Source organism: Phalangium opilio, unplaced genomic scaffold, assembly GCF_054372755.1.
Source record: "Phalangium opilio isolate 3A_F unplaced genomic scaffold, DU_Popi_V2 ptg000002l_1, whole genome shotgun sequence".
Taxonomy (NCBI): domain Eukaryota; kingdom Metazoa; phylum Arthropoda; class Arachnida; order Opiliones; family Phalangiidae; genus Phalangium; species Phalangium opilio.
Genome location: NW_028324144.1, coordinates 15706869 through 15722947, shown reverse-complemented (window position 1 = coordinate 15722947; position 16079 = coordinate 15706869). Strand labels below are relative to the sequence as shown.

Here is a 16079-nt window from a genome sequence, read left to right as displayed (position 1 = left end):
AACCAAGTATTCTATTAACGAAAATCAGCGCCAAAATCTTGCCCCGAGTGAGGATCGAACTCACGACCTTCAGATTATGAGACTGACGCGCTACCTACTGCGCTATCGAGGCTGTTTGTAGAACATGTCACCTCTTTATCAACCAAGTATTCCATTAACGAAAATCAGCGCCAAAATCATGCCCCGAGTGAGGATCGAACTCACGACCTTTAGATTATGAGACTGACGCACTACCTACTGCGCTACCGAGGCGGTTATTAGAACATGTCAACTCTCTATCAATCAAGTATTCTATTAACGAAAATCAGCGCCAAAATCTTGCCCCGAGTGAGGATCGAACTCACGACCTTCAGATTATGAGACTGACGCGCTACCTACTGCGCTATCGAGGCTGTTATTAGAACATGTCACCTCTTTATCAACCAAGTATTCTATTAACGAAAATCAGCGCCAAAATCACGCCCCGAGTGAGGATCAAACTCACGACCTTTAGATTATGAGACTGACGCGCTACCTACTGCGCTACCGAGGCTGTTGTTAGAACATGTCAACTCTCTATCAATCAAGTATTCTATTAACGAAAATCAGCGCCAAAATCTTGCCCCGAGTGAGGATCGAACTCACGACCTTCAGATTATGAGACTGACGCGCTACCTACTGCGCTATCGAGGCTGTTATTAGAACATGTCACCTCTTTATCAACCAAGTATTCTATTAACGAAAATCAGCGCCAAAATCACGCCCCGAGTGAGGATCGAACTCACGACCTTTAGATTATGAAACTGACGCGCTACCTACTGCGCTACCGAGGCTGTTATTAGAACATGTCAACTCTCTATCAATCAAGTATTCTATTAACGAAAATCAGCGCCAAAATCTTGCCCCGAGTGAGGATCGAACTCACGACCTTCAGATTATGAGACTGACGCGCTACCTACTGCGCTATCGAGGCTGTTATTAGAACATGTCACCTCTTTATCAACCAAGTATTCTATTAACGAAAATCAGCGCCAAAATCTTGCCCCGAGTGAGGATCGAACTCACGACCTTCAGATTATGAGACTGACGCGCTACCTACTGCGCTATCGAGGCTGTTTGTAGAACATGTCACCTCTTTATCAACCAAGTATTCCATTAACGAAAATCAGCGCCAAAATCATGCCCCGAGTGAGGATCGAACTCACGACCTTTAGATTATGAGACTGACGCACTACCTACTGCGCTACCGAGGCGGTTATTAGAACATGTCAACTCTCTATCAATCAAGTATTCTATTAACGAAAATCAGCGCCAAAATCTTGCCCCGAGTGAGGATCGAACTCACGACCTTCAGATTATGAGACTGACGCGCTACCTACTGCGCTATCGAGGCTGTTATTAGAACATGTCACCTCTTTATCAACCAAGTATTCTATTAACGAAAATCAGCGCCAAAATCACGCCCCGAGTGAGGATCAAACTCACGACCTTTAGATTATGAGACTGACGCGCTACCTACTGCGCTACCGAGGCTGTTGTTAGAACATGTCAACTCTCTATCAATCAAGTATTCTATTAACGAAAATCAGCGCCAAAATCTTGCCCCGAGTGAGGATCGAACTCACGACCTTCAGATTATGAGACTGACGCGCTACCTACTGCGCTATCGAGGCTGTTATTAGAACATGTCACCTCTTTATCAACCAAGTATTCTATTAACGAAAATCAGCGCCAAAATCACGCCCCGAGTGAGGATCGAACTCACGACCTTTAGATTATGAAACTGACGCGCTACCTACTGCGCTACCGAGGCTGTTATTAGAACATGTCAACTCTCTATCAATCAAGTATTCTATTAACGAAAATCAGCGCCAAAATCTTGCCCCGAGTGAGGATCGAACTCACGACCTTCAGATTATGAGACTGACGCGCTACCTACTGCGCTATCGAGGCTGTTATTAGAACATGTCACCTCTTTATCAACCAAGTATTCTATTAACGAAAATCAGCGCCAAAATCTTGCCCCGAGTGAGGATCGAACTCACGACCTTCAGATTATGAGACTGACGCGCTACCTACTGCGCTATCGAGGCTGTTTGTAGAACATGTCACCTCTTTATCAACCAAGTATTCCATTAACGAAAATCAGCGCCAAAATCATGCCCCGAGTGAGGATCGAACTCACGACCTTTAGATTATGAGACTGACGCACTACCTACTGCGCTACCGAGGCGGTTATTAGAACATGTCAACTCTCTATCAATCAAGTATTCTATTAACGAAAATCAGCGCCAAAATCTTGCCCCGAGTGAGGATCGAACTCACGACCTTCAGATTATGAGACTGACGCGCTACCTACTGCGCTATCGAGGCTGTTATTAGAACATGTCACCTCTTTATCAACCAAGTATTCTATTAACGAAAATCAGCGCCAAAATCACGCCCCGAGTGAGGATCAAACTCACGACCTTTAGATTATGAGACTGACGCGCTACCTACTGCGCTACCGAGGCTGTTGTTAGAACATGTCAACTCTCTATCAATCAAGTATTCTATTAACGAAAATCAGCGCCAAAATCTTGCCCCGAGTGAGGATCGAACTCACGACCTTCAGATTATGAGACTGACGCGCTATCGAGGCTGTTATTAGAACATGTCACCTCTTTATCAATCAAGTATTCTATTAACGAAAATCAGCGCCAAAATCTTGCCCCGAGTGAGGATCGAACTCACGACCTTCAGATTATGAGACTGACGCGCTACCTACTGCGCTATCGAGGCTGTTATTAGAACATGTCACCTCTTTATCAACCAAGTATTCTATTAACGAAAATCAGCGCCAAAATCACGCCCCGAGTGAGGATCAAACTCACGACCTTTAGATTATGAGACTGACGCGCTACCTACTGCGCTACCGAGGCTGTTGTTAGAACATGTCAACTCTCTATCAATCAAGTATTCTATTAACGAAAATCAGCGCCAAAATCTTGCCCCGAGTGAGGATCGAACTCACGACCTTCAGATTATGAGACTGACGCGCTACCTACTGCGCTATCGAGGCTGTTATTAGAACATGTCACCTCTTTACCAACCAAGTATTCTATTAACGAAAATCAGCGCCAAAATCACGCCCCGAGTGAGGATCAAACTCACGACCTTTAGATTATGAGACTGACGCGCTACCTACTGCGCTACCGAGGCTGTTGTTAGAACATGTCAACTCTCTATCAATCAAGTATTCTATTAACGAAAATCAGCGCCAAAATCTTGCCCCGAGTGAGGATCGAACTCACGACCTTCAGATTATGAGACTGACGCGCTACCTACTGCGCTATCGAGGCTGTTATTAGAACATGTCACCTCTTTATCAACCAAGTATTCTATTAACGAAAATCAGCGCCAAAATCACGCCCCGAGTGAGGATCGAACTCACGACCTTTAGATTATGAGACTGACGCGCTACCTACTGCGCTATCGAGGCTGTTATTAGAGCATGTCACCTCTTTATCAACCAAGTATTCTATTAATGAAAATCAGCGCCAAAATCACGCCCCGAGTGAGGATCAAACTCACGACCTTTAGATTATGAGACTGACGCGCTACCTACTGCGCTACCGAGGCTGTTGTTAGAACATGTCAACTCTCTATCAATCAAGTATTCTATTAACGAAAATCAGCGCCAAAATCTTGCCCCGAGTGAGGATCGAACTCACGACCTTCAGATTATGAGACTGACGCGCTACCTACTGCGCTATCGAGGCTGTTATTAGAACATGTCACCTCTTTATCAATCAAGTATTCTATTAACGAAAATCAGCGCCAAAATCTTGCCCCGAGTGAGGATCGAACTCACGACCTTCAGATTATGAGACTGACGCGCTACCTACTGCGCTATCGAGGCTGTTATTAGAACATGTCACCTCTTTATCAACCAAGTATTCTATTAACGAAAATCAGCGCCAAAATCTTGCCCCGAGTGAGGATCGAACTCACGACCTTTAGATTATGAAACTGACGCGCTACCTACTGCGCTACCGAGGCTGTTATTAGAACATGTCAACTCTCTATCAATCAAGTATTCTATTAACGAAAATCAGCGCCAAAATCTTGCCCCGAGTGAGGATCGAACTCACGACCTTCAGATTATGAGACTGACGCGCTACCTACTGCGCTATCGAGGCTGTTATTAGAACATGTCACCTCTTTATCAACCAAGTATTCTATTAACGAAAATCAGCGCCAAAATCTTGCCCCGAGTGAGGATCGAACTCACAACCTTCAGATTATGAGACTGACGCGCTACCTACTGCGCTACCGAGGCTGTTATTATAACATGTCACCTCTTTATCAACCAAGTATTCTATTAACGAAAATCAGCGCCAAAATCTTGCCCCGAGTGAGGATCGAACTCACGACCTTCAGATTATGAGACTGACGCGCTACCTACTGCGCTATCGAGGCTGTTTGTAGAACATGTCACCTCTTTATCAACCAAGTATTCCATTAACGAAAATCAGCGCCAAAATCATGCCCCGAGTGAGGATCGAACTCACGACCTTCAGATTATGAGACTGACGCGCTACCTACTGCGCTACCGAGGCTGTTATTAGAACATGTCACCTCTTTATCAACCAAGTATTCTATTAACGAAAATCAGCGCCAAAATCTTGCCCCGAGTGAGGATCGAACTCACGACCTTTAGATTATGAGACTGACGCACTACCTACTGCGCTACCGAGGCGGTTATTAGAACATGTCAACTCTCTATCAATCAAGTATTCTATTAACGAAAATCAGCGCCAAAATCTTGCCCCGAGTGAGGATCGAACTCACGACCTTCAGATTATGAGACTGACGCGCTACCTACTGCGCTATCGAGGCTGTTATTAGAACATGTCACCTCTTTATCAACCAAGTATTCTATTAACGAAAATCAGCGCCAAAATCACGCCCCGAGTGAGGATCAAACTCACGACCTTTAGATTATGAGACTGACGCGCTACCTACTGCGCTACCGAGGCTGTTGTTAGAACATGTCAACTCTCTATCAATCAAGTATTCTATTAACGAAAATCAGCGCCAAAATCTTGCCCCGAGTGAGGATCGAACTCACGACCTTCAGATTATGAGACTGACGCGCTACCTACTGCGCTATCGAGGCTGTTATTAGAACATGTCACCTCTTTATCAATCAAGTATTCTATTAACGAAAATCAGCGCCAAAATCTTGCCCCGAGTGAGGATCGAACTCACGACCTTCAGATTATGAGACTGACGCGCTACCTACTGCGCTATCGAGGCTGTTATTAGAACATGTCACCTCTTTATCAACCAAGTATTCTATTAACGAAAATCAGCGCCAAAATCACGCCCCGAGTGAGGATCAAACTCACGACCTTTAGATTATGAGACTGACGCGCTACCTACTGCGCTACCGAGGCTGTTGTTAGAACATGTCAACTCTCTATCAATCAAGTATTCTATTAACGAAAATCAGCGCCAAAATCTTGCCCCGAGTGAGGATCGAACTCACGACCTTCAGATTATGAGACTGACGCGCTACCTACTGCGCTATCGAGGCTGTTATTAGAACATGTCACCTCTTTATCAACCAAGTATTCTATTAACGAAAATCAGCGCCAAAATCACGCCCCGAGTGAGGATCGAACTGACGACCTTTAGATTATGAGACTGACGCGCTACCTACTGCGCTATCGAGGCTGTTATTAGAACATGTCACCTCTTTATCAACCAAGTATTCTATTAACGAAAATCAGCGCCAAAATCACGCCCCGAGTGAGGATCGAACTCACGACCTTCAGATTATGAGACTGACGCGCTACCTACTGCGCTATCGAGGCTGTTATTAGAACATGTCACCTCTTTATCAACCAAGTATTCTATTAACGAAAATCAGCGCCAAAATCTTGCCCCGAGTGAGGATCGAACTCACAACCTTCAGATTATGAGACTGACGCGCTACCTACTGCGCTACCGAGGCTGTTATTAGAACTTGTCACCTCTTTATCAACCAAGTATTCTATTAACGAAAATCAGCGCCAAAATCTTGCCCCGAGTGAGGATCGAACTCACGACCTTCAGATTATGAGACTGACGCGCTACCTACTGCGCTATCGAGGCTGTTTGTAGAACATGTCACCTCTTTATCAACCAAGTATTCCATTAACGAAAATCAGCGCCAAAATCATGCCCCGAGTGAGGATCGAACTCACGACCTTTAGATTATGAGACTGACGCACTACCTACTGCGCTACCGAGGCGGTTATTAGAACATGTCAACTCTCTATCAATCAAGTATTCTATTAACGAAAATCAGCGCCAAAATCTTGCCCCGAGTGAGGATCGAACTCACGACCTTCAGATTATGAGACTGACGCGCTACCTACTGCGCTATCGAGGCTGTTATTAGAACATGTCACCTCTTTATCAACCAAGTATTCTATTAACGAAAATCAGCGCCAAAATCACGCCCCGAGTGAGGATCAAACTCACGACCTTTAGATTATGAGACTGACGCGCTACCTACTGCGCTACCGAGGCTGTTGTTAGAACATGTCAACTCTCTATCAATCAAGTATTCTATTAACGAAAATCAGCGCCAAAATCTTGCCCCGAGTGAGGATCGAACACACGACCTTCAGATTATGAGACTGACGCGCTACCTACTGCGCTATCGAGGCTGTTATTAGAACATGTCACCTCTTTATCAATCAAGTATTCTATTAACGAAAATCAGCGCCAAAATCTTGCCCCGAGTGAGGATCGAACTCACGACCTTCAGATTATGAGACTGACGCGCTACCTACTGCGCTATCGAGGCTGTTATTAGAACATGTCACCTCTTTATCAACCAAGTATTCTATTAACGAAAATCAGCGCCAAAATCACGCCCCGAGTGAGGATCAAACTCACGACCTTTAGATTATGAGACTGACGCGCTACCTACTGCGCTACCGAGGCTGTTGTTAGAACATGTCAACTCTCTATCAATCAAGTATTCTATTAACGAAAATCAGCGCCAAAATCTTGCCCCGAGTGAGGATCGAACTCACGACCTTCAGATTATGAGACTGACGCGCTACCTACTGCGCTATCGAGGCTGTTATTAGAACATGTCACCTCTTTATCAACCAAGTATTCTATTAACGAAAATCAGCGCCGAAATCACGCCCCGAGTGAGGATCGAACTCACGACCTTTAGATTATGAAACTGACGCGCTACCTACTGCGCTACCGAGGCTGTTATTAGAACATGTCAACTCTCTATCAATCAAGTATTCTATTAACGAAAATCAGCGCCAAAATCTTGCCCCGAGTGAGGATCGAACTCACGACCTTCAGATTATGAGACTGACGCGCTACCTACTGCGCTATCGAGGCTGTTATTAGAACATGTCACCTCTTTATCAACCAAGTATTCTATTAACGAAAATCAGCGCCAAAATCTTGCCCCGAGTGAGGATCGAACTCACAACCTTCAGATTATGAGACTGACGCGCTACCTACTGCGCTACCGAGGCTGTTATTAGAACATGTCACCTCTTTATCAACCAAGTATTCTATTAACGTAAATCAGCGCCAAAATCTTGCCCCGAGTGAGGATCGAACTCACGACCTTCAGATTATGAGACTGACGCGCTACCTACTGCGCTATCGAGGCTGTTATTAGAACATGTCACCTCTTTATCAACCAAGTATTCTATTAACGAAAATCAGCGCCAAAATCACGCCCCGAGTGAGGATCGAACTCACGACCTTTAGATTATGAGACTGACGCGCTACCTACTGCGCTATCGAGGCTGTTATTAGAACATGTCACCTCTTTATCAACCAAGTATTCTATTAACGAAAATCAGCGCCAAAATCTTGCCCCGAGTGAGGATCGAACTCACGACCTTCAGATTATGAGACTGACGCGCTACCTACTGCGCTATCGAGGCTGTTATTAGAACATGTCACCTCTTTATCAACCAAGTATTCTATTAACGAAAATCAGCGCCAAAATCACGCCCCGAGTGAGGATCAAACTCACGACCTTTATATTATGAGACTGACGCGCTACCTACTGCGCTACCGAGGCTGTTGTTAGAACATGTCAACTCTCTATCAATCAAGTATTCTATTAACGAAAATCAGCGCCAAAATCTTGCCCCGAGTGAGGATCGAACTCACGACCTTCAGATTATGAGACTGACGCGCTACCTACTGCGCTATCGAGGCTGTTATTAGAACATGTCACCTCTTTATCAACCAAGTATTCTATTAACGAAAATCAGCGCCAAAATCACGCCCCGAGTGAGGATCGAACTCACGACCTTTAGATTATGAAACTGACGCGCTACCTACTGCGCTACCGAGGCTGTTATTAGAACATGTCAACTCTCTATCAATCAAGTATTCTATTAACGAAAATCAGCGCCAAAATCTTGCCCCGAGTGAGGATCGAACTCACGACCTTCAGATTATGAGACTGACGCGCTACCTACTGCGCTATCGAGGCTGTTATTAGAACATGTCACCTCTTTATCAACCAAGTATTCTATTAACGAAAATCAGCGCCAAAATCTTGCCCCGAGTGAGGTTCGAACTCACGACCTTCAGATTATGAGACTGACGCGCTACATACTGCGCTATCGAGGCTGTTATTAGCACATGTCACCTCTTTATCAACCAAGTATTCCATTAACGAAAATCAGCGCCAAAATCATGCCCCGAGTGAGGATCGAACTCACGACCTTTAGATTATGAGACTGACGCGCTACCTACTGCGCTACCGAGGCGGTTATTAGAACATGTCAACTCTCCATCAATCAAGTATTCTATTAACGAAAATCAGCGCCAAAATCTTGCCCCGAGTGAGGATCGAACTCACGACCTTCAGATTATGAGACTGACGCGCTACCTACTGCGCTATCGAGGCTGTCATTAGACCAATTAACCTATTTATCAATCAAGTATTCTATTAACGAAAATCAGCGCCAAAATCTTGCCCCGAGTGAGGATCGAACTCACGACCTTCAGATTATGAGACTGACGCGCTACCTACTGCGCTATCGAGGCTGTTATTAGAACATGTCACCTCTTTATCAACCAAGTATTCTATTAACGAAAATCAGCGCCAAAATCACGCCCCGAGTGAGGATCAAACTCACGACCTTTAGATTATGAGACTGACGCGCTACCTACTGCGCTACCGAGGCTGTTGTTAGAACATGTCAACTCTCTATCAATCAAGTATTCTATTAACGAAAATCAGCGCCAAAATCTTGCCCCGAGTGAGGATCGAACTCACGACCTTCAGATTATGAGACTGACGCGCTACCTACTGCGCTATCGAGGCTGTTATTAGAACATGTCACCTCTTTATCAACCAAGTATTCTATTAACGAAAATCAGCGCCAAAATCACGCCCCGAGTGAGGATCGAACTCACGACCTTTAGATTATGAAACTGACGCGCTACCTACTGCGCTACCGAGGCTGTTATTAGAACATGTCAACTCTCTATCAATCAAGTATTCTATTAACGAAAATCAGCGCCAAAATCTTGCCCCGAGTGAGGATCGAACTCACGACCTTCAGATTATGAGACTGACGCGCTACCTACTGCGCTATCGAGGCTGTTATTAGAACATGTCACCTCTTTATCAACCAAGTATTCTATTAACGAAAATCAGCGCCAAAATCTTGCCCCGAGTGAGGATCGAACTCACAACCTTCAGATTATGAGACTGACGCGCTACCTACTGCGCTACCGAGGCTGTTATTAGAACATGTCACCTCTTTATCAACCAAGTATTCTAATAACGAAAATCAGCGCCAAAATCTTGCCCCGAGTGAGGATCGAACTCACGACCTTCAGATTATGAGACTGACGCGCTACCTACTGCGCTATCGAGGCTGTTATTAGAACATGTCACCTCTTTATCAACCAAGTATTCTATTAACGAAAATCAGCGCCAAAATCACGCCCCGAGTGAGGATCGAACTCACGACCTTTAGATTATGAGACTGACGCGCTACCTACTGCGCTATCGAGGCTGTTATTAGAACATGTCACCTCTTTATCAACCAAGTATTCTATTAACGAAAATCAGCGCCAAAATCTTGCCCCGAGTGAGGATCGAACTCACGACCTTCAGATTATGAGACTGACGCGCTACCTACTGCGCTATCGAGGCTGTTATTAGAACATGTCACCTCTTTATCAACCAAGTATTCTATTAACGAAAATCAGCGCCAAAATCACGCCCCGAGTGAGGATCAAACTCACGACCTTTATATTATGAGACTGACGCGCTACCTACTGCGCTACCGAGGCTGTTGTTAGAACATGTCAACTCTCTATCAATCAAGTATTCTATTAACGAAAATCAGCGCCAAAATCTTGCCCCGAGTGAGGATCGAACTCACGACCTTCAGATTATGAGACTGACGCGCTACCTACTGCGCTATCGAGGCTGTTATTAGAACATGTCACCTCTTTATCAACCAAGTATTCTATTAACGAAAATCAGCGCCAAAATCACGCCCCGAGTGAGGATCGAACTCACGACCTTTAGATTATGAAACTGACGCGCTACCTACTGCGCTACCGAGGCTGTTATTAGAACATGTCAACTCTCTATCAATCAAGTATTCTATTAACGAAAATCAGCGCCAAAACCTTGCCCCGAGTGAGGATCGAACTCACGACCTTCAGATTATGAGACTGACGCGCTACCTACTGCGCTATCGAGGCTGTTATTAGAACATGTCACCTCTTTATCAACCAAGTATTCTATTAACGAAAATCAGCGCCAAAATCTTGCCCCGAGTGAGGATCGAACTCACGACCTTCAGATTATGAGACTGACGCGCTACATACTGCGCTATCGAGGCTGTTATTAGCACATGTCACCTCTTTATCAACCAAGTATTCCATTAACGAAAATCAGCGCCAAAATCATGCCCCGAGTGAGGATCGAACTCACGACCTTTAGATTATGAGACTGACGCGCTACCTACTGCGCTACCGAGGCGGTTATTAGAACATGTCAACTCTCCATCAATCAAGTATTCTATTAACGAAAATCAGCGCCAAAATCTTGCCCCGAGTGAGGATCGAACTCACGACCTTCAGATTATGAGACTGACGCGCTACCTACTGCGCTATCGAGGCTGTCATTAGACCAATTAACCTATTTATCAATCAAGTATTCCATTAACGAAAATCAGCGCCAATATCATGCCCCGAGTGAGGATCGAACTCACGACCTTTAGATTATGAGACTGACGCGCTACCTACTGCGCTATTGAGGCTGTTATTAGAACATGTCAACTCTCTATCAATCAAGTATTCTATTAACGAAAATCAGCGCCAAAATCTTGCCCCGAGTGAGGATCGAACTCACGACCTTCAGATTATGAGACTGACGCGCTACCGACTGCGCTATCGAGGCTGTTATTAGAACATGTCAACTCTCTATCAATCAAGTATTCTATTAACGAATATCAGCGCCAAAATCTTGCCCCGAGTGAGGATCGAACTCACGACCTTCAGATTATGAGACTGACGCGCTACCTACTGCGCTACCGAGGCTGTTATTAGAACATGTCAACTCTCTATCAATCAAGTATTCTATTAACGAAAATCAGCGCCAAAATCTTGCCCCGAGTGAGGATCGAACTCACGACCTTCAGATTATGAGACTGACGCGCTACCTACTGCGCTATCGAGGCTGTCATTAGACCAATTAACCTATTTATCAATCAAGTATTCCATTAACGAAAATCAGCGCCAATATCATGCCCCGAGTGAGGATCGAACTCACGACCTTTAGATTATGAGACTGACGCGCTACCTACTGCGCTATTGAGGCTGTTATTAGAACATGTCAACTCTCTATCAATCAAGTATTCTATTAACGAAAATCAGCGCCAAAATCTTGCCCCGAGTGAGGATCGAACTCACGACCTTCAGATTATGAGACTGACGCGCTACCGACTGCGCTATCGAGGCTGTTATTAGAACATGTCAACTCTCTATCAATCAAGTATTCTATTAACGAATATCAGCGCCAAAATCTTGCCCCGAGTGAGGATCGAACTCACGACCTTCAGATTATGAGACTGACGCGCTACATACTGCGCTATCGAGGCTGTTATTAGCACATGTCACCTCTTTATCAACCAAGTATTCCATTAACGAAAATCAGCGCCAAAATCATGCCCCGAGTGAGGATCGAACTCACGACCTTTAGATTATGAGACTGACGCGCTACCTACTGCGCTACCGAGGCGGTTATTAGAACATGTCAACTCTCCATCAATCAAGTATTCTATTAACGAAAATCAGCGCCAAAATCTTGCCCCGAGTGAGGATCGAACTCACGACCTTCAGATTATGAGACTGACGCGCTACCTACTGCGCTATCGAGGCTGTCATTAGACCAATTAACCTATTTATCAATCAAGTATTCCATTAACGAAAATCAGCGCCAATATCATGCCCCGAGTGAGGATCGAACTCACGACCTTTAGATTATGAGACTGACGCGCTACCTACTGCGCTATTGAGGCTGTTATTAGAACATGTCAACTCTCTATCAATCAAGTATTCTATTAACGAAAATCAGCGCCAAAATCTTGCCCCGAGTGAGGATCGAACTCACGACCTTCAGATTATGAGACTGACGCGCTACCGACTGCGCTATCGAGGCTGTTATTAGAACATGTCAACTCTCTATCAATCAAGTATTCTATTAACGAATATCAGCGCCAAAATCTTGCCCCGAGTGAGGATCGAACTCACGACCTTCAGATTATGAGACTGACGCGCTACCTACTGCGCTATCGAGGCTGTCATTAGACCAATTAACCTATTTATCAATCAAGTATTCCATTAACGAAAATCAGCGCCAATATCATGCCCCGAGTGAGGATCGAACTCACGACCTTTAGATTATGAGACTGACGCGCTACCTACTGCGCTATTGAGGCTGTTATTAGAACATGTCAACTCTCTATCAATCAAGTATTCTATTAACGAAAATCAGCGCCAAAATCTTGCCCCGAGTGAGGATCGAACTCACGACCTTCAGATTATGAGACTGACGCGCTACCGACTGCGCTATCGAGGCTGTTATTAGAACATGTCAACTCTCTATCAATCAAGTATTCTATTAACGAAAATCAGCGCCAAAATCTTGCCCCGAGTGAGGATCGAACTCACGACCTTCAGATTATGAGACTGACGCGCTACCTACTGCGCTATCGAGGCTGTCATTAGACCAATTAACCTATTTATCAATCAAGTATTCCATTAACGAAAATCAGCGCCAATATCATGCCCCGAGTGAGGATCGAACTCACGACCTTTAGATTATGAGACTGACGCGCTACCTACTGCGCTATTGAGGCTGTTATAGAACATGTCAACTCTCTATCAATCAAGTATTCTATTAACGAAAATCAGCGCCAAAATCTTGCCCCGAGTGAGGATCGAACTCACGACCTTCAGATTATGAGACTGACGCGCTACCGACTGCGCTATCGAGGCTGTTATTAGAACATGTCAACTCTCTATCAATCAAGTATTCTATTAACGAATATCAGCGCCAAAATCTTGCCCCGAGTGAGGATCGAACTCACGACCTTCAGATTATGAGACTGACGCGCTACCTACTGCGCTATCGAGGCTGTCATTAGACCAATTAACCTATTTATCAATCAAGTATTCCATTAACGAAAATCAGCGCCAATATCATGCCCCGAGTGAGGATCGAACTCACGACCTTTAGATTATGAGACTGACGCGCTACCTACTGCGCTATTGAGGCTGTTATTAGAACATGTCAACTCTCTATCAATCAAGTATTCTATTAACGAAAATCAGCGCCAAAATCTTGCCCCGAGTGAGGATCGAACTCACGACCTTCAGATTATGAGACTGACGCGCTACCGACTGCGCTATCGAGGCTGTTATTAGAACATGTCAACTCTCTATCAATCAAGTATTCTATTAACGAATATCAGCGCCAAAATCTTGCCCCGAGTGAGGATCGAACTCACGACCTTCAGATTATGAGACTGACGCGCTACCTACTGCGCTACCGAGGCTGTTATTAGAACATGTCAACTCTCTATCAATCAAGTATTCTATTAACGAAAATCAGCGCCAAAATCTTGCCCCGAGTGAGGATCGAACTCACGACCTTCAGATTATGAGACTGACGCGCTACCTACTGCGCTATCGAGGCTGTCATTAGACCAATTAACCTATTTATCAATCAAGTATTCCATTAACGAAAATCAGCGCCAATATCATGCCCCGAGTGAGGATCGAACTCACGACCTTTAGATTATGAGACTGACGCGCTACCTACTGCGCTATTGAGGCTGTTATTAGAACATGTCAACTCTCTATCAATCAAGTATTCTATTAACGAAAATCAGCGCCAAAATCTTGCCCCGAGTGAGGATCGAACTCACGACCTTCAGATTATGAGACTGACGCGCTACCGACTGCGCTATCGAGGCTGTTATTAGAACATGTCAACTCTCTATCAATCAAGTATTCTATTAACGAATATCAGCGCCAAAATCTTGCCCCGAGTGAGGATCGAACTCACGACCTTCAGATTATGAGACTGACGCGCTACCTACTGCGCTACCGAGGCTGTTATTAGAACATGTCAACTCTCTATCAATCAAGTATTCTATTAACGAAAATCAGCGCCAAAATCTTGCCCCGAGTGAGGATCGAACTCACGACCTTCAGATTATGAGACTGACGCGCTACCTACTGCGCTATCGAGGCTGTTGTCAGAACATGTCACCTCTTTATGCATCAAGTATTCTATTAACGAAAATCAGCGCCAAAATCATGCCCCGAGTGAGGATCGAACTCACGACCTTCAGATTATGAGACTGACGCGCTACCGACTGCGCTATCGAGGCTGTTATTAGACCAATTAACCTATTTATCAATCAAGTATTCCATTAACGAAAATCAGCGCCAAAATCATACCCCGAGTGAGGATCGAACTCAAGACCTTTAGATTATGAGACTGACGCGCTACCTACTGCGCTATCGAGGCTGTTATTAGAACATGTCACCTCTTTAACAAGCAAGAATTCTATTAACGAAAATCAGCGCCAAAATCATGCCCCGAGTGAGGATCGAACTCACGACCTTTAGATTATGAGACTGACGCGCTACCTACTGCGCTACCGAGGCGGTTATTAGAACATGTCAACTCTCTATCAATCAAGTATTCTATTAACGAAAATCAGCGCCAAAATCTTGCCCCGAGTGAGGATCGAACTCACGACCTTCAGATTATGAGACTGACGCGCTACCTACTGCGCTACCGAGGCTGTTATTAGAACATGTCAACTCTCTATCAATCAAGTATTCTATTAACGAATATCAGCGCCAATATCATGCCCCGAGTGAGGATCGAACTCACGACCTTTAGATTATGAGACTGACGCGCTACCTACTGCGCTACCGAGGCTGCTATTAGAACATGTCAACTCTCTATCAATCAAGTATTCTATTAACGAAAATCAGCGCCAAAATCTTGCCCTGAGTGAGGATCGAACTCACGACCTTCAGATTATGAGACTGACGCGCTACCTACTGCGCTATCGAGGCTGTTATTAGAACATGTCACCTCTTTATCAACCAAGTATTCTATTAACGAAAATCTGCGCCAAAATCACGCCCCGAGTGAGGATCGAACTCACGACCTTCAGATTATGAGACTGACGCGCTACCTACAGCGCTATCGAGGCTGTTGTCAGAACATGTCACCTCTTTATGCATCAAGTACTCTATTAACGAAAATCAGCGCCAAAATCATGCCCCGAGTGAGAATCGAACTCACGACCTTCAGATTATGAGACTGACGCGCTACCGACTGCGCTATCGAGGCTGTTATTAGACCAATTAACCTATTTATCAATCAAGTATTCCATTAACGAAAATCAGCGCCAAAATCATACCCCGAGTGAGGATCGAACTCAAGACCTTTAGATTATGAGACTGACGCGCTACCTACTGCGCTATCGAGGCTGTTATTAGAACATGTCACC

At 44.8% G+C, this 16079-nt stretch overlaps 110 non-coding genes across 110 annotated transcripts; all 110 read right to left on the bottom strand.

The window, feature by feature from the left end:
• Nucleotides 1-39: 39 nt before the first annotated feature.
• On the bottom strand, nucleotides 40-112 carry TRNAM-CAU (transfer RNA methionine (anticodon CAU)). Its single transcript has one exon. It is a non-coding gene; the product is annotated as a tRNA-Met (tRNA).
• A 67-nt stretch (nucleotides 113-179) lies between these two features.
• On the bottom strand, nucleotides 180-252 carry TRNAM-CAU (transfer RNA methionine (anticodon CAU)). The gene has a single exon. It is a non-coding gene; the product is annotated as a tRNA-Met (tRNA).
• A 67-nt stretch (nucleotides 253-319) lies between these two features.
• TRNAM-CAU (transfer RNA methionine (anticodon CAU)) lies at nucleotides 320-392 on the bottom strand. Its single transcript has one exon. It is a non-coding gene; the product is annotated as a tRNA-Met (tRNA).
• A 67-nt stretch (nucleotides 393-459) lies between these two features.
• TRNAM-CAU (transfer RNA methionine (anticodon CAU)) lies at nucleotides 460-532 on the bottom strand. Its single transcript has one exon. It is a non-coding gene; the product is annotated as a tRNA-Met (tRNA).
• A 67-nt stretch (nucleotides 533-599) lies between these two features.
• TRNAM-CAU (transfer RNA methionine (anticodon CAU)) lies at nucleotides 600-672 on the bottom strand. Its single transcript has one exon. It is a non-coding gene; the product is annotated as a tRNA-Met (tRNA).
• A 67-nt stretch (nucleotides 673-739) lies between these two features.
• On the bottom strand, nucleotides 740-812 carry TRNAM-CAU (transfer RNA methionine (anticodon CAU)). Its single transcript has one exon. It is a non-coding gene; the product is annotated as a tRNA-Met (tRNA).
• A 67-nt stretch (nucleotides 813-879) lies between these two features.
• TRNAM-CAU (transfer RNA methionine (anticodon CAU)) lies at nucleotides 880-952 on the bottom strand. Its single transcript has one exon. It is a non-coding gene; the product is annotated as a tRNA-Met (tRNA).
• Nucleotides 953-1019: 67 nt separating this feature from the next.
• Nucleotides 1020-1092, bottom strand: TRNAM-CAU (transfer RNA methionine (anticodon CAU)). Its single transcript has one exon. It is a non-coding gene; the product is annotated as a tRNA-Met (tRNA).
• A 67-nt stretch (nucleotides 1093-1159) lies between these two features.
• Nucleotides 1160-1232, bottom strand: TRNAM-CAU (transfer RNA methionine (anticodon CAU)). Its single transcript has one exon. It is a non-coding gene; the product is annotated as a tRNA-Met (tRNA).
• A 67-nt stretch (nucleotides 1233-1299) lies between these two features.
• TRNAM-CAU (transfer RNA methionine (anticodon CAU)) lies at nucleotides 1300-1372 on the bottom strand. Its single transcript has one exon. It is a non-coding gene; the product is annotated as a tRNA-Met (tRNA).
• A 67-nt stretch (nucleotides 1373-1439) lies between these two features.
• TRNAM-CAU (transfer RNA methionine (anticodon CAU)) lies at nucleotides 1440-1512 on the bottom strand. The gene has a single exon. It is a non-coding gene; the product is annotated as a tRNA-Met (tRNA).
• Nucleotides 1513-1579: 67 nt separating this feature from the next.
• TRNAM-CAU (transfer RNA methionine (anticodon CAU)) lies at nucleotides 1580-1652 on the bottom strand. Its single transcript has one exon. It is a non-coding gene; the product is annotated as a tRNA-Met (tRNA).
• A 67-nt stretch (nucleotides 1653-1719) lies between these two features.
• Nucleotides 1720-1792, bottom strand: TRNAM-CAU (transfer RNA methionine (anticodon CAU)). The gene has a single exon. It is a non-coding gene; the product is annotated as a tRNA-Met (tRNA).
• A 67-nt stretch (nucleotides 1793-1859) lies between these two features.
• TRNAM-CAU (transfer RNA methionine (anticodon CAU)) lies at nucleotides 1860-1932 on the bottom strand. The gene has a single exon. It is a non-coding gene; the product is annotated as a tRNA-Met (tRNA).
• Nucleotides 1933-1999: 67 nt separating this feature from the next.
• Nucleotides 2000-2072, bottom strand: TRNAM-CAU (transfer RNA methionine (anticodon CAU)). The gene has a single exon. It is a non-coding gene; the product is annotated as a tRNA-Met (tRNA).
• A 67-nt stretch (nucleotides 2073-2139) lies between these two features.
• Nucleotides 2140-2212, bottom strand: TRNAM-CAU (transfer RNA methionine (anticodon CAU)). The gene has a single exon. It is a non-coding gene; the product is annotated as a tRNA-Met (tRNA).
• A 67-nt stretch (nucleotides 2213-2279) lies between these two features.
• TRNAM-CAU (transfer RNA methionine (anticodon CAU)) lies at nucleotides 2280-2352 on the bottom strand. The gene has a single exon. It is a non-coding gene; the product is annotated as a tRNA-Met (tRNA).
• A 67-nt stretch (nucleotides 2353-2419) lies between these two features.
• TRNAM-CAU (transfer RNA methionine (anticodon CAU)) lies at nucleotides 2420-2492 on the bottom strand. The gene has a single exon. It is a non-coding gene; the product is annotated as a tRNA-Met (tRNA).
• A 195-nt stretch (nucleotides 2493-2687) lies between these two features.
• Nucleotides 2688-2760, bottom strand: TRNAM-CAU (transfer RNA methionine (anticodon CAU)). Its single transcript has one exon. It is a non-coding gene; the product is annotated as a tRNA-Met (tRNA).
• A 67-nt stretch (nucleotides 2761-2827) lies between these two features.
• On the bottom strand, nucleotides 2828-2900 carry TRNAM-CAU (transfer RNA methionine (anticodon CAU)). Its single transcript has one exon. It is a non-coding gene; the product is annotated as a tRNA-Met (tRNA).
• A 67-nt stretch (nucleotides 2901-2967) lies between these two features.
• On the bottom strand, nucleotides 2968-3040 carry TRNAM-CAU (transfer RNA methionine (anticodon CAU)). Its single transcript has one exon. It is a non-coding gene; the product is annotated as a tRNA-Met (tRNA).
• A 67-nt stretch (nucleotides 3041-3107) lies between these two features.
• On the bottom strand, nucleotides 3108-3180 carry TRNAM-CAU (transfer RNA methionine (anticodon CAU)). Its single transcript has one exon. It is a non-coding gene; the product is annotated as a tRNA-Met (tRNA).
• Nucleotides 3181-3247: 67 nt separating this feature from the next.
• TRNAM-CAU (transfer RNA methionine (anticodon CAU)) lies at nucleotides 3248-3320 on the bottom strand. Its single transcript has one exon. It is a non-coding gene; the product is annotated as a tRNA-Met (tRNA).
• A 67-nt stretch (nucleotides 3321-3387) lies between these two features.
• On the bottom strand, nucleotides 3388-3460 carry TRNAM-CAU (transfer RNA methionine (anticodon CAU)). Its single transcript has one exon. It is a non-coding gene; the product is annotated as a tRNA-Met (tRNA).
• A 67-nt stretch (nucleotides 3461-3527) lies between these two features.
• TRNAM-CAU (transfer RNA methionine (anticodon CAU)) lies at nucleotides 3528-3600 on the bottom strand. The gene has a single exon. It is a non-coding gene; the product is annotated as a tRNA-Met (tRNA).
• A 67-nt stretch (nucleotides 3601-3667) lies between these two features.
• Nucleotides 3668-3740, bottom strand: TRNAM-CAU (transfer RNA methionine (anticodon CAU)). Its single transcript has one exon. It is a non-coding gene; the product is annotated as a tRNA-Met (tRNA).
• Nucleotides 3741-3807: 67 nt separating this feature from the next.
• TRNAM-CAU (transfer RNA methionine (anticodon CAU)) lies at nucleotides 3808-3880 on the bottom strand. The gene has a single exon. It is a non-coding gene; the product is annotated as a tRNA-Met (tRNA).
• Nucleotides 3881-3947: 67 nt separating this feature from the next.
• TRNAM-CAU (transfer RNA methionine (anticodon CAU)) lies at nucleotides 3948-4020 on the bottom strand. The gene has a single exon. It is a non-coding gene; the product is annotated as a tRNA-Met (tRNA).
• Nucleotides 4021-4087: 67 nt separating this feature from the next.
• TRNAM-CAU (transfer RNA methionine (anticodon CAU)) lies at nucleotides 4088-4160 on the bottom strand. The gene has a single exon. It is a non-coding gene; the product is annotated as a tRNA-Met (tRNA).
• Nucleotides 4161-4227: 67 nt separating this feature from the next.
• Nucleotides 4228-4300, bottom strand: TRNAM-CAU (transfer RNA methionine (anticodon CAU)). Its single transcript has one exon. It is a non-coding gene; the product is annotated as a tRNA-Met (tRNA).
• Nucleotides 4301-4367: 67 nt separating this feature from the next.
• TRNAM-CAU (transfer RNA methionine (anticodon CAU)) lies at nucleotides 4368-4440 on the bottom strand. The gene has a single exon. It is a non-coding gene; the product is annotated as a tRNA-Met (tRNA).
• A 67-nt stretch (nucleotides 4441-4507) lies between these two features.
• On the bottom strand, nucleotides 4508-4580 carry TRNAM-CAU (transfer RNA methionine (anticodon CAU)). The gene has a single exon. It is a non-coding gene; the product is annotated as a tRNA-Met (tRNA).
• A 67-nt stretch (nucleotides 4581-4647) lies between these two features.
• On the bottom strand, nucleotides 4648-4720 carry TRNAM-CAU (transfer RNA methionine (anticodon CAU)). Its single transcript has one exon. It is a non-coding gene; the product is annotated as a tRNA-Met (tRNA).
• Nucleotides 4721-4787: 67 nt separating this feature from the next.
• TRNAM-CAU (transfer RNA methionine (anticodon CAU)) lies at nucleotides 4788-4860 on the bottom strand. The gene has a single exon. It is a non-coding gene; the product is annotated as a tRNA-Met (tRNA).
• A 67-nt stretch (nucleotides 4861-4927) lies between these two features.
• TRNAM-CAU (transfer RNA methionine (anticodon CAU)) lies at nucleotides 4928-5000 on the bottom strand. Its single transcript has one exon. It is a non-coding gene; the product is annotated as a tRNA-Met (tRNA).
• A 67-nt stretch (nucleotides 5001-5067) lies between these two features.
• TRNAM-CAU (transfer RNA methionine (anticodon CAU)) lies at nucleotides 5068-5140 on the bottom strand. The gene has a single exon. It is a non-coding gene; the product is annotated as a tRNA-Met (tRNA).
• Nucleotides 5141-5207: 67 nt separating this feature from the next.
• On the bottom strand, nucleotides 5208-5280 carry TRNAM-CAU (transfer RNA methionine (anticodon CAU)). The gene has a single exon. It is a non-coding gene; the product is annotated as a tRNA-Met (tRNA).
• Nucleotides 5281-5347: 67 nt separating this feature from the next.
• Nucleotides 5348-5420, bottom strand: TRNAM-CAU (transfer RNA methionine (anticodon CAU)). The gene has a single exon. It is a non-coding gene; the product is annotated as a tRNA-Met (tRNA).
• Nucleotides 5421-5487: 67 nt separating this feature from the next.
• On the bottom strand, nucleotides 5488-5560 carry TRNAM-CAU (transfer RNA methionine (anticodon CAU)). The gene has a single exon. It is a non-coding gene; the product is annotated as a tRNA-Met (tRNA).
• A 67-nt stretch (nucleotides 5561-5627) lies between these two features.
• On the bottom strand, nucleotides 5628-5700 carry TRNAM-CAU (transfer RNA methionine (anticodon CAU)). The gene has a single exon. It is a non-coding gene; the product is annotated as a tRNA-Met (tRNA).
• Nucleotides 5701-5767: 67 nt separating this feature from the next.
• On the bottom strand, nucleotides 5768-5840 carry TRNAM-CAU (transfer RNA methionine (anticodon CAU)). The gene has a single exon. It is a non-coding gene; the product is annotated as a tRNA-Met (tRNA).
• A 67-nt stretch (nucleotides 5841-5907) lies between these two features.
• On the bottom strand, nucleotides 5908-5980 carry TRNAM-CAU (transfer RNA methionine (anticodon CAU)). Its single transcript has one exon. It is a non-coding gene; the product is annotated as a tRNA-Met (tRNA).
• Nucleotides 5981-6047: 67 nt separating this feature from the next.
• On the bottom strand, nucleotides 6048-6120 carry TRNAM-CAU (transfer RNA methionine (anticodon CAU)). Its single transcript has one exon. It is a non-coding gene; the product is annotated as a tRNA-Met (tRNA).
• Nucleotides 6121-6187: 67 nt separating this feature from the next.
• TRNAM-CAU (transfer RNA methionine (anticodon CAU)) lies at nucleotides 6188-6260 on the bottom strand. The gene has a single exon. It is a non-coding gene; the product is annotated as a tRNA-Met (tRNA).
• A 67-nt stretch (nucleotides 6261-6327) lies between these two features.
• TRNAM-CAU (transfer RNA methionine (anticodon CAU)) lies at nucleotides 6328-6400 on the bottom strand. Its single transcript has one exon. It is a non-coding gene; the product is annotated as a tRNA-Met (tRNA).
• Nucleotides 6401-6467: 67 nt separating this feature from the next.
• On the bottom strand, nucleotides 6468-6540 carry TRNAM-CAU (transfer RNA methionine (anticodon CAU)). The gene has a single exon. It is a non-coding gene; the product is annotated as a tRNA-Met (tRNA).
• Nucleotides 6541-6607: 67 nt separating this feature from the next.
• TRNAM-CAU (transfer RNA methionine (anticodon CAU)) lies at nucleotides 6608-6680 on the bottom strand. The gene has a single exon. It is a non-coding gene; the product is annotated as a tRNA-Met (tRNA).
• Nucleotides 6681-6747: 67 nt separating this feature from the next.
• On the bottom strand, nucleotides 6748-6820 carry TRNAM-CAU (transfer RNA methionine (anticodon CAU)). Its single transcript has one exon. It is a non-coding gene; the product is annotated as a tRNA-Met (tRNA).
• A 67-nt stretch (nucleotides 6821-6887) lies between these two features.
• On the bottom strand, nucleotides 6888-6960 carry TRNAM-CAU (transfer RNA methionine (anticodon CAU)). Its single transcript has one exon. It is a non-coding gene; the product is annotated as a tRNA-Met (tRNA).
• A 67-nt stretch (nucleotides 6961-7027) lies between these two features.
• Nucleotides 7028-7100, bottom strand: TRNAM-CAU (transfer RNA methionine (anticodon CAU)). The gene has a single exon. It is a non-coding gene; the product is annotated as a tRNA-Met (tRNA).
• Nucleotides 7101-7167: 67 nt separating this feature from the next.
• TRNAM-CAU (transfer RNA methionine (anticodon CAU)) lies at nucleotides 7168-7240 on the bottom strand. Its single transcript has one exon. It is a non-coding gene; the product is annotated as a tRNA-Met (tRNA).
• Nucleotides 7241-7307: 67 nt separating this feature from the next.
• Nucleotides 7308-7380, bottom strand: TRNAM-CAU (transfer RNA methionine (anticodon CAU)). Its single transcript has one exon. It is a non-coding gene; the product is annotated as a tRNA-Met (tRNA).
• A 67-nt stretch (nucleotides 7381-7447) lies between these two features.
• TRNAM-CAU (transfer RNA methionine (anticodon CAU)) lies at nucleotides 7448-7520 on the bottom strand. The gene has a single exon. It is a non-coding gene; the product is annotated as a tRNA-Met (tRNA).
• Nucleotides 7521-7587: 67 nt separating this feature from the next.
• On the bottom strand, nucleotides 7588-7660 carry TRNAM-CAU (transfer RNA methionine (anticodon CAU)). Its single transcript has one exon. It is a non-coding gene; the product is annotated as a tRNA-Met (tRNA).
• Nucleotides 7661-7727: 67 nt separating this feature from the next.
• On the bottom strand, nucleotides 7728-7800 carry TRNAM-CAU (transfer RNA methionine (anticodon CAU)). The gene has a single exon. It is a non-coding gene; the product is annotated as a tRNA-Met (tRNA).
• A 67-nt stretch (nucleotides 7801-7867) lies between these two features.
• On the bottom strand, nucleotides 7868-7940 carry TRNAM-CAU (transfer RNA methionine (anticodon CAU)). The gene has a single exon. It is a non-coding gene; the product is annotated as a tRNA-Met (tRNA).
• Nucleotides 7941-8147: 207 nt separating this feature from the next.
• On the bottom strand, nucleotides 8148-8220 carry TRNAM-CAU (transfer RNA methionine (anticodon CAU)). The gene has a single exon. It is a non-coding gene; the product is annotated as a tRNA-Met (tRNA).
• A 67-nt stretch (nucleotides 8221-8287) lies between these two features.
• On the bottom strand, nucleotides 8288-8360 carry TRNAM-CAU (transfer RNA methionine (anticodon CAU)). Its single transcript has one exon. It is a non-coding gene; the product is annotated as a tRNA-Met (tRNA).
• Nucleotides 8361-8427: 67 nt separating this feature from the next.
• Nucleotides 8428-8500, bottom strand: TRNAM-CAU (transfer RNA methionine (anticodon CAU)). The gene has a single exon. It is a non-coding gene; the product is annotated as a tRNA-Met (tRNA).
• Nucleotides 8501-8567: 67 nt separating this feature from the next.
• On the bottom strand, nucleotides 8568-8640 carry TRNAM-CAU (transfer RNA methionine (anticodon CAU)). The gene has a single exon. It is a non-coding gene; the product is annotated as a tRNA-Met (tRNA).
• A 67-nt stretch (nucleotides 8641-8707) lies between these two features.
• TRNAM-CAU (transfer RNA methionine (anticodon CAU)) lies at nucleotides 8708-8780 on the bottom strand. Its single transcript has one exon. It is a non-coding gene; the product is annotated as a tRNA-Met (tRNA).
• Nucleotides 8781-8847: 67 nt separating this feature from the next.
• TRNAM-CAU (transfer RNA methionine (anticodon CAU)) lies at nucleotides 8848-8920 on the bottom strand. Its single transcript has one exon. It is a non-coding gene; the product is annotated as a tRNA-Met (tRNA).
• Nucleotides 8921-8987: 67 nt separating this feature from the next.
• Nucleotides 8988-9060, bottom strand: TRNAM-CAU (transfer RNA methionine (anticodon CAU)). The gene has a single exon. It is a non-coding gene; the product is annotated as a tRNA-Met (tRNA).
• A 67-nt stretch (nucleotides 9061-9127) lies between these two features.
• On the bottom strand, nucleotides 9128-9200 carry TRNAM-CAU (transfer RNA methionine (anticodon CAU)). The gene has a single exon. It is a non-coding gene; the product is annotated as a tRNA-Met (tRNA).
• A 67-nt stretch (nucleotides 9201-9267) lies between these two features.
• TRNAM-CAU (transfer RNA methionine (anticodon CAU)) lies at nucleotides 9268-9340 on the bottom strand. Its single transcript has one exon. It is a non-coding gene; the product is annotated as a tRNA-Met (tRNA).
• A 67-nt stretch (nucleotides 9341-9407) lies between these two features.
• Nucleotides 9408-9480, bottom strand: TRNAM-CAU (transfer RNA methionine (anticodon CAU)). Its single transcript has one exon. It is a non-coding gene; the product is annotated as a tRNA-Met (tRNA).
• A 67-nt stretch (nucleotides 9481-9547) lies between these two features.
• On the bottom strand, nucleotides 9548-9620 carry TRNAM-CAU (transfer RNA methionine (anticodon CAU)). The gene has a single exon. It is a non-coding gene; the product is annotated as a tRNA-Met (tRNA).
• A 67-nt stretch (nucleotides 9621-9687) lies between these two features.
• TRNAM-CAU (transfer RNA methionine (anticodon CAU)) lies at nucleotides 9688-9760 on the bottom strand. The gene has a single exon. It is a non-coding gene; the product is annotated as a tRNA-Met (tRNA).
• A 67-nt stretch (nucleotides 9761-9827) lies between these two features.
• TRNAM-CAU (transfer RNA methionine (anticodon CAU)) lies at nucleotides 9828-9900 on the bottom strand. The gene has a single exon. It is a non-coding gene; the product is annotated as a tRNA-Met (tRNA).
• A 67-nt stretch (nucleotides 9901-9967) lies between these two features.
• TRNAM-CAU (transfer RNA methionine (anticodon CAU)) lies at nucleotides 9968-10040 on the bottom strand. The gene has a single exon. It is a non-coding gene; the product is annotated as a tRNA-Met (tRNA).
• A 67-nt stretch (nucleotides 10041-10107) lies between these two features.
• Nucleotides 10108-10180, bottom strand: TRNAM-CAU (transfer RNA methionine (anticodon CAU)). The gene has a single exon. It is a non-coding gene; the product is annotated as a tRNA-Met (tRNA).
• Nucleotides 10181-10387: 207 nt separating this feature from the next.
• On the bottom strand, nucleotides 10388-10460 carry TRNAM-CAU (transfer RNA methionine (anticodon CAU)). The gene has a single exon. It is a non-coding gene; the product is annotated as a tRNA-Met (tRNA).
• Nucleotides 10461-10527: 67 nt separating this feature from the next.
• Nucleotides 10528-10600, bottom strand: TRNAM-CAU (transfer RNA methionine (anticodon CAU)). The gene has a single exon. It is a non-coding gene; the product is annotated as a tRNA-Met (tRNA).
• Nucleotides 10601-10667: 67 nt separating this feature from the next.
• TRNAM-CAU (transfer RNA methionine (anticodon CAU)) lies at nucleotides 10668-10740 on the bottom strand. Its single transcript has one exon. It is a non-coding gene; the product is annotated as a tRNA-Met (tRNA).
• Nucleotides 10741-10807: 67 nt separating this feature from the next.
• TRNAM-CAU (transfer RNA methionine (anticodon CAU)) lies at nucleotides 10808-10880 on the bottom strand. Its single transcript has one exon. It is a non-coding gene; the product is annotated as a tRNA-Met (tRNA).
• Nucleotides 10881-10947: 67 nt separating this feature from the next.
• TRNAM-CAU (transfer RNA methionine (anticodon CAU)) lies at nucleotides 10948-11020 on the bottom strand. The gene has a single exon. It is a non-coding gene; the product is annotated as a tRNA-Met (tRNA).
• A 67-nt stretch (nucleotides 11021-11087) lies between these two features.
• On the bottom strand, nucleotides 11088-11160 carry TRNAM-CAU (transfer RNA methionine (anticodon CAU)). Its single transcript has one exon. It is a non-coding gene; the product is annotated as a tRNA-Met (tRNA).
• A 67-nt stretch (nucleotides 11161-11227) lies between these two features.
• TRNAM-CAU (transfer RNA methionine (anticodon CAU)) lies at nucleotides 11228-11300 on the bottom strand. Its single transcript has one exon. It is a non-coding gene; the product is annotated as a tRNA-Met (tRNA).
• A 67-nt stretch (nucleotides 11301-11367) lies between these two features.
• TRNAM-CAU (transfer RNA methionine (anticodon CAU)) lies at nucleotides 11368-11440 on the bottom strand. Its single transcript has one exon. It is a non-coding gene; the product is annotated as a tRNA-Met (tRNA).
• A 67-nt stretch (nucleotides 11441-11507) lies between these two features.
• TRNAM-CAU (transfer RNA methionine (anticodon CAU)) lies at nucleotides 11508-11580 on the bottom strand. Its single transcript has one exon. It is a non-coding gene; the product is annotated as a tRNA-Met (tRNA).
• A 67-nt stretch (nucleotides 11581-11647) lies between these two features.
• Nucleotides 11648-11720, bottom strand: TRNAM-CAU (transfer RNA methionine (anticodon CAU)). The gene has a single exon. It is a non-coding gene; the product is annotated as a tRNA-Met (tRNA).
• A 67-nt stretch (nucleotides 11721-11787) lies between these two features.
• Nucleotides 11788-11860, bottom strand: TRNAM-CAU (transfer RNA methionine (anticodon CAU)). The gene has a single exon. It is a non-coding gene; the product is annotated as a tRNA-Met (tRNA).
• A 67-nt stretch (nucleotides 11861-11927) lies between these two features.
• On the bottom strand, nucleotides 11928-12000 carry TRNAM-CAU (transfer RNA methionine (anticodon CAU)). Its single transcript has one exon. It is a non-coding gene; the product is annotated as a tRNA-Met (tRNA).
• Nucleotides 12001-12067: 67 nt separating this feature from the next.
• Nucleotides 12068-12140, bottom strand: TRNAM-CAU (transfer RNA methionine (anticodon CAU)). The gene has a single exon. It is a non-coding gene; the product is annotated as a tRNA-Met (tRNA).
• Nucleotides 12141-12207: 67 nt separating this feature from the next.
• Nucleotides 12208-12280, bottom strand: TRNAM-CAU (transfer RNA methionine (anticodon CAU)). Its single transcript has one exon. It is a non-coding gene; the product is annotated as a tRNA-Met (tRNA).
• A 67-nt stretch (nucleotides 12281-12347) lies between these two features.
• On the bottom strand, nucleotides 12348-12420 carry TRNAM-CAU (transfer RNA methionine (anticodon CAU)). The gene has a single exon. It is a non-coding gene; the product is annotated as a tRNA-Met (tRNA).
• A 67-nt stretch (nucleotides 12421-12487) lies between these two features.
• On the bottom strand, nucleotides 12488-12560 carry TRNAM-CAU (transfer RNA methionine (anticodon CAU)). The gene has a single exon. It is a non-coding gene; the product is annotated as a tRNA-Met (tRNA).
• Nucleotides 12561-12627: 67 nt separating this feature from the next.
• TRNAM-CAU (transfer RNA methionine (anticodon CAU)) lies at nucleotides 12628-12700 on the bottom strand. Its single transcript has one exon. It is a non-coding gene; the product is annotated as a tRNA-Met (tRNA).
• Nucleotides 12701-12767: 67 nt separating this feature from the next.
• TRNAM-CAU (transfer RNA methionine (anticodon CAU)) lies at nucleotides 12768-12840 on the bottom strand. Its single transcript has one exon. It is a non-coding gene; the product is annotated as a tRNA-Met (tRNA).
• Nucleotides 12841-12907: 67 nt separating this feature from the next.
• TRNAM-CAU (transfer RNA methionine (anticodon CAU)) lies at nucleotides 12908-12980 on the bottom strand. Its single transcript has one exon. It is a non-coding gene; the product is annotated as a tRNA-Met (tRNA).
• A 67-nt stretch (nucleotides 12981-13047) lies between these two features.
• On the bottom strand, nucleotides 13048-13120 carry TRNAM-CAU (transfer RNA methionine (anticodon CAU)). The gene has a single exon. It is a non-coding gene; the product is annotated as a tRNA-Met (tRNA).
• A 67-nt stretch (nucleotides 13121-13187) lies between these two features.
• TRNAM-CAU (transfer RNA methionine (anticodon CAU)) lies at nucleotides 13188-13260 on the bottom strand. Its single transcript has one exon. It is a non-coding gene; the product is annotated as a tRNA-Met (tRNA).
• A 67-nt stretch (nucleotides 13261-13327) lies between these two features.
• Nucleotides 13328-13400, bottom strand: TRNAM-CAU (transfer RNA methionine (anticodon CAU)). The gene has a single exon. It is a non-coding gene; the product is annotated as a tRNA-Met (tRNA).
• Nucleotides 13401-13466: 66 nt separating this feature from the next.
• TRNAM-CAU (transfer RNA methionine (anticodon CAU)) lies at nucleotides 13467-13539 on the bottom strand. Its single transcript has one exon. It is a non-coding gene; the product is annotated as a tRNA-Met (tRNA).
• Nucleotides 13540-13606: 67 nt separating this feature from the next.
• Nucleotides 13607-13679, bottom strand: TRNAM-CAU (transfer RNA methionine (anticodon CAU)). The gene has a single exon. It is a non-coding gene; the product is annotated as a tRNA-Met (tRNA).
• A 67-nt stretch (nucleotides 13680-13746) lies between these two features.
• On the bottom strand, nucleotides 13747-13819 carry TRNAM-CAU (transfer RNA methionine (anticodon CAU)). The gene has a single exon. It is a non-coding gene; the product is annotated as a tRNA-Met (tRNA).
• A 67-nt stretch (nucleotides 13820-13886) lies between these two features.
• Nucleotides 13887-13959, bottom strand: TRNAM-CAU (transfer RNA methionine (anticodon CAU)). Its single transcript has one exon. It is a non-coding gene; the product is annotated as a tRNA-Met (tRNA).
• A 67-nt stretch (nucleotides 13960-14026) lies between these two features.
• On the bottom strand, nucleotides 14027-14099 carry TRNAM-CAU (transfer RNA methionine (anticodon CAU)). Its single transcript has one exon. It is a non-coding gene; the product is annotated as a tRNA-Met (tRNA).
• A 67-nt stretch (nucleotides 14100-14166) lies between these two features.
• Nucleotides 14167-14239, bottom strand: TRNAM-CAU (transfer RNA methionine (anticodon CAU)). The gene has a single exon. It is a non-coding gene; the product is annotated as a tRNA-Met (tRNA).
• A 67-nt stretch (nucleotides 14240-14306) lies between these two features.
• TRNAM-CAU (transfer RNA methionine (anticodon CAU)) lies at nucleotides 14307-14379 on the bottom strand. Its single transcript has one exon. It is a non-coding gene; the product is annotated as a tRNA-Met (tRNA).
• Nucleotides 14380-14446: 67 nt separating this feature from the next.
• On the bottom strand, nucleotides 14447-14519 carry TRNAM-CAU (transfer RNA methionine (anticodon CAU)). The gene has a single exon. It is a non-coding gene; the product is annotated as a tRNA-Met (tRNA).
• A 67-nt stretch (nucleotides 14520-14586) lies between these two features.
• TRNAM-CAU (transfer RNA methionine (anticodon CAU)) lies at nucleotides 14587-14659 on the bottom strand. Its single transcript has one exon. It is a non-coding gene; the product is annotated as a tRNA-Met (tRNA).
• Nucleotides 14660-14726: 67 nt separating this feature from the next.
• On the bottom strand, nucleotides 14727-14799 carry TRNAM-CAU (transfer RNA methionine (anticodon CAU)). The gene has a single exon. It is a non-coding gene; the product is annotated as a tRNA-Met (tRNA).
• A 67-nt stretch (nucleotides 14800-14866) lies between these two features.
• On the bottom strand, nucleotides 14867-14939 carry TRNAM-CAU (transfer RNA methionine (anticodon CAU)). Its single transcript has one exon. It is a non-coding gene; the product is annotated as a tRNA-Met (tRNA).
• A 207-nt stretch (nucleotides 14940-15146) lies between these two features.
• TRNAM-CAU (transfer RNA methionine (anticodon CAU)) lies at nucleotides 15147-15219 on the bottom strand. The gene has a single exon. It is a non-coding gene; the product is annotated as a tRNA-Met (tRNA).
• Nucleotides 15220-15286: 67 nt separating this feature from the next.
• On the bottom strand, nucleotides 15287-15359 carry TRNAM-CAU (transfer RNA methionine (anticodon CAU)). Its single transcript has one exon. It is a non-coding gene; the product is annotated as a tRNA-Met (tRNA).
• Nucleotides 15360-15426: 67 nt separating this feature from the next.
• On the bottom strand, nucleotides 15427-15499 carry TRNAM-CAU (transfer RNA methionine (anticodon CAU)). The gene has a single exon. It is a non-coding gene; the product is annotated as a tRNA-Met (tRNA).
• A 67-nt stretch (nucleotides 15500-15566) lies between these two features.
• On the bottom strand, nucleotides 15567-15639 carry TRNAM-CAU (transfer RNA methionine (anticodon CAU)). The gene has a single exon. It is a non-coding gene; the product is annotated as a tRNA-Met (tRNA).
• A 67-nt stretch (nucleotides 15640-15706) lies between these two features.
• Nucleotides 15707-15779, bottom strand: TRNAM-CAU (transfer RNA methionine (anticodon CAU)). Its single transcript has one exon. It is a non-coding gene; the product is annotated as a tRNA-Met (tRNA).
• Nucleotides 15780-15846: 67 nt separating this feature from the next.
• Nucleotides 15847-15919, bottom strand: TRNAM-CAU (transfer RNA methionine (anticodon CAU)). The gene has a single exon. It is a non-coding gene; the product is annotated as a tRNA-Met (tRNA).
• Between the last annotated feature and the right edge of the window lie 160 nt (nucleotides 15920-16079).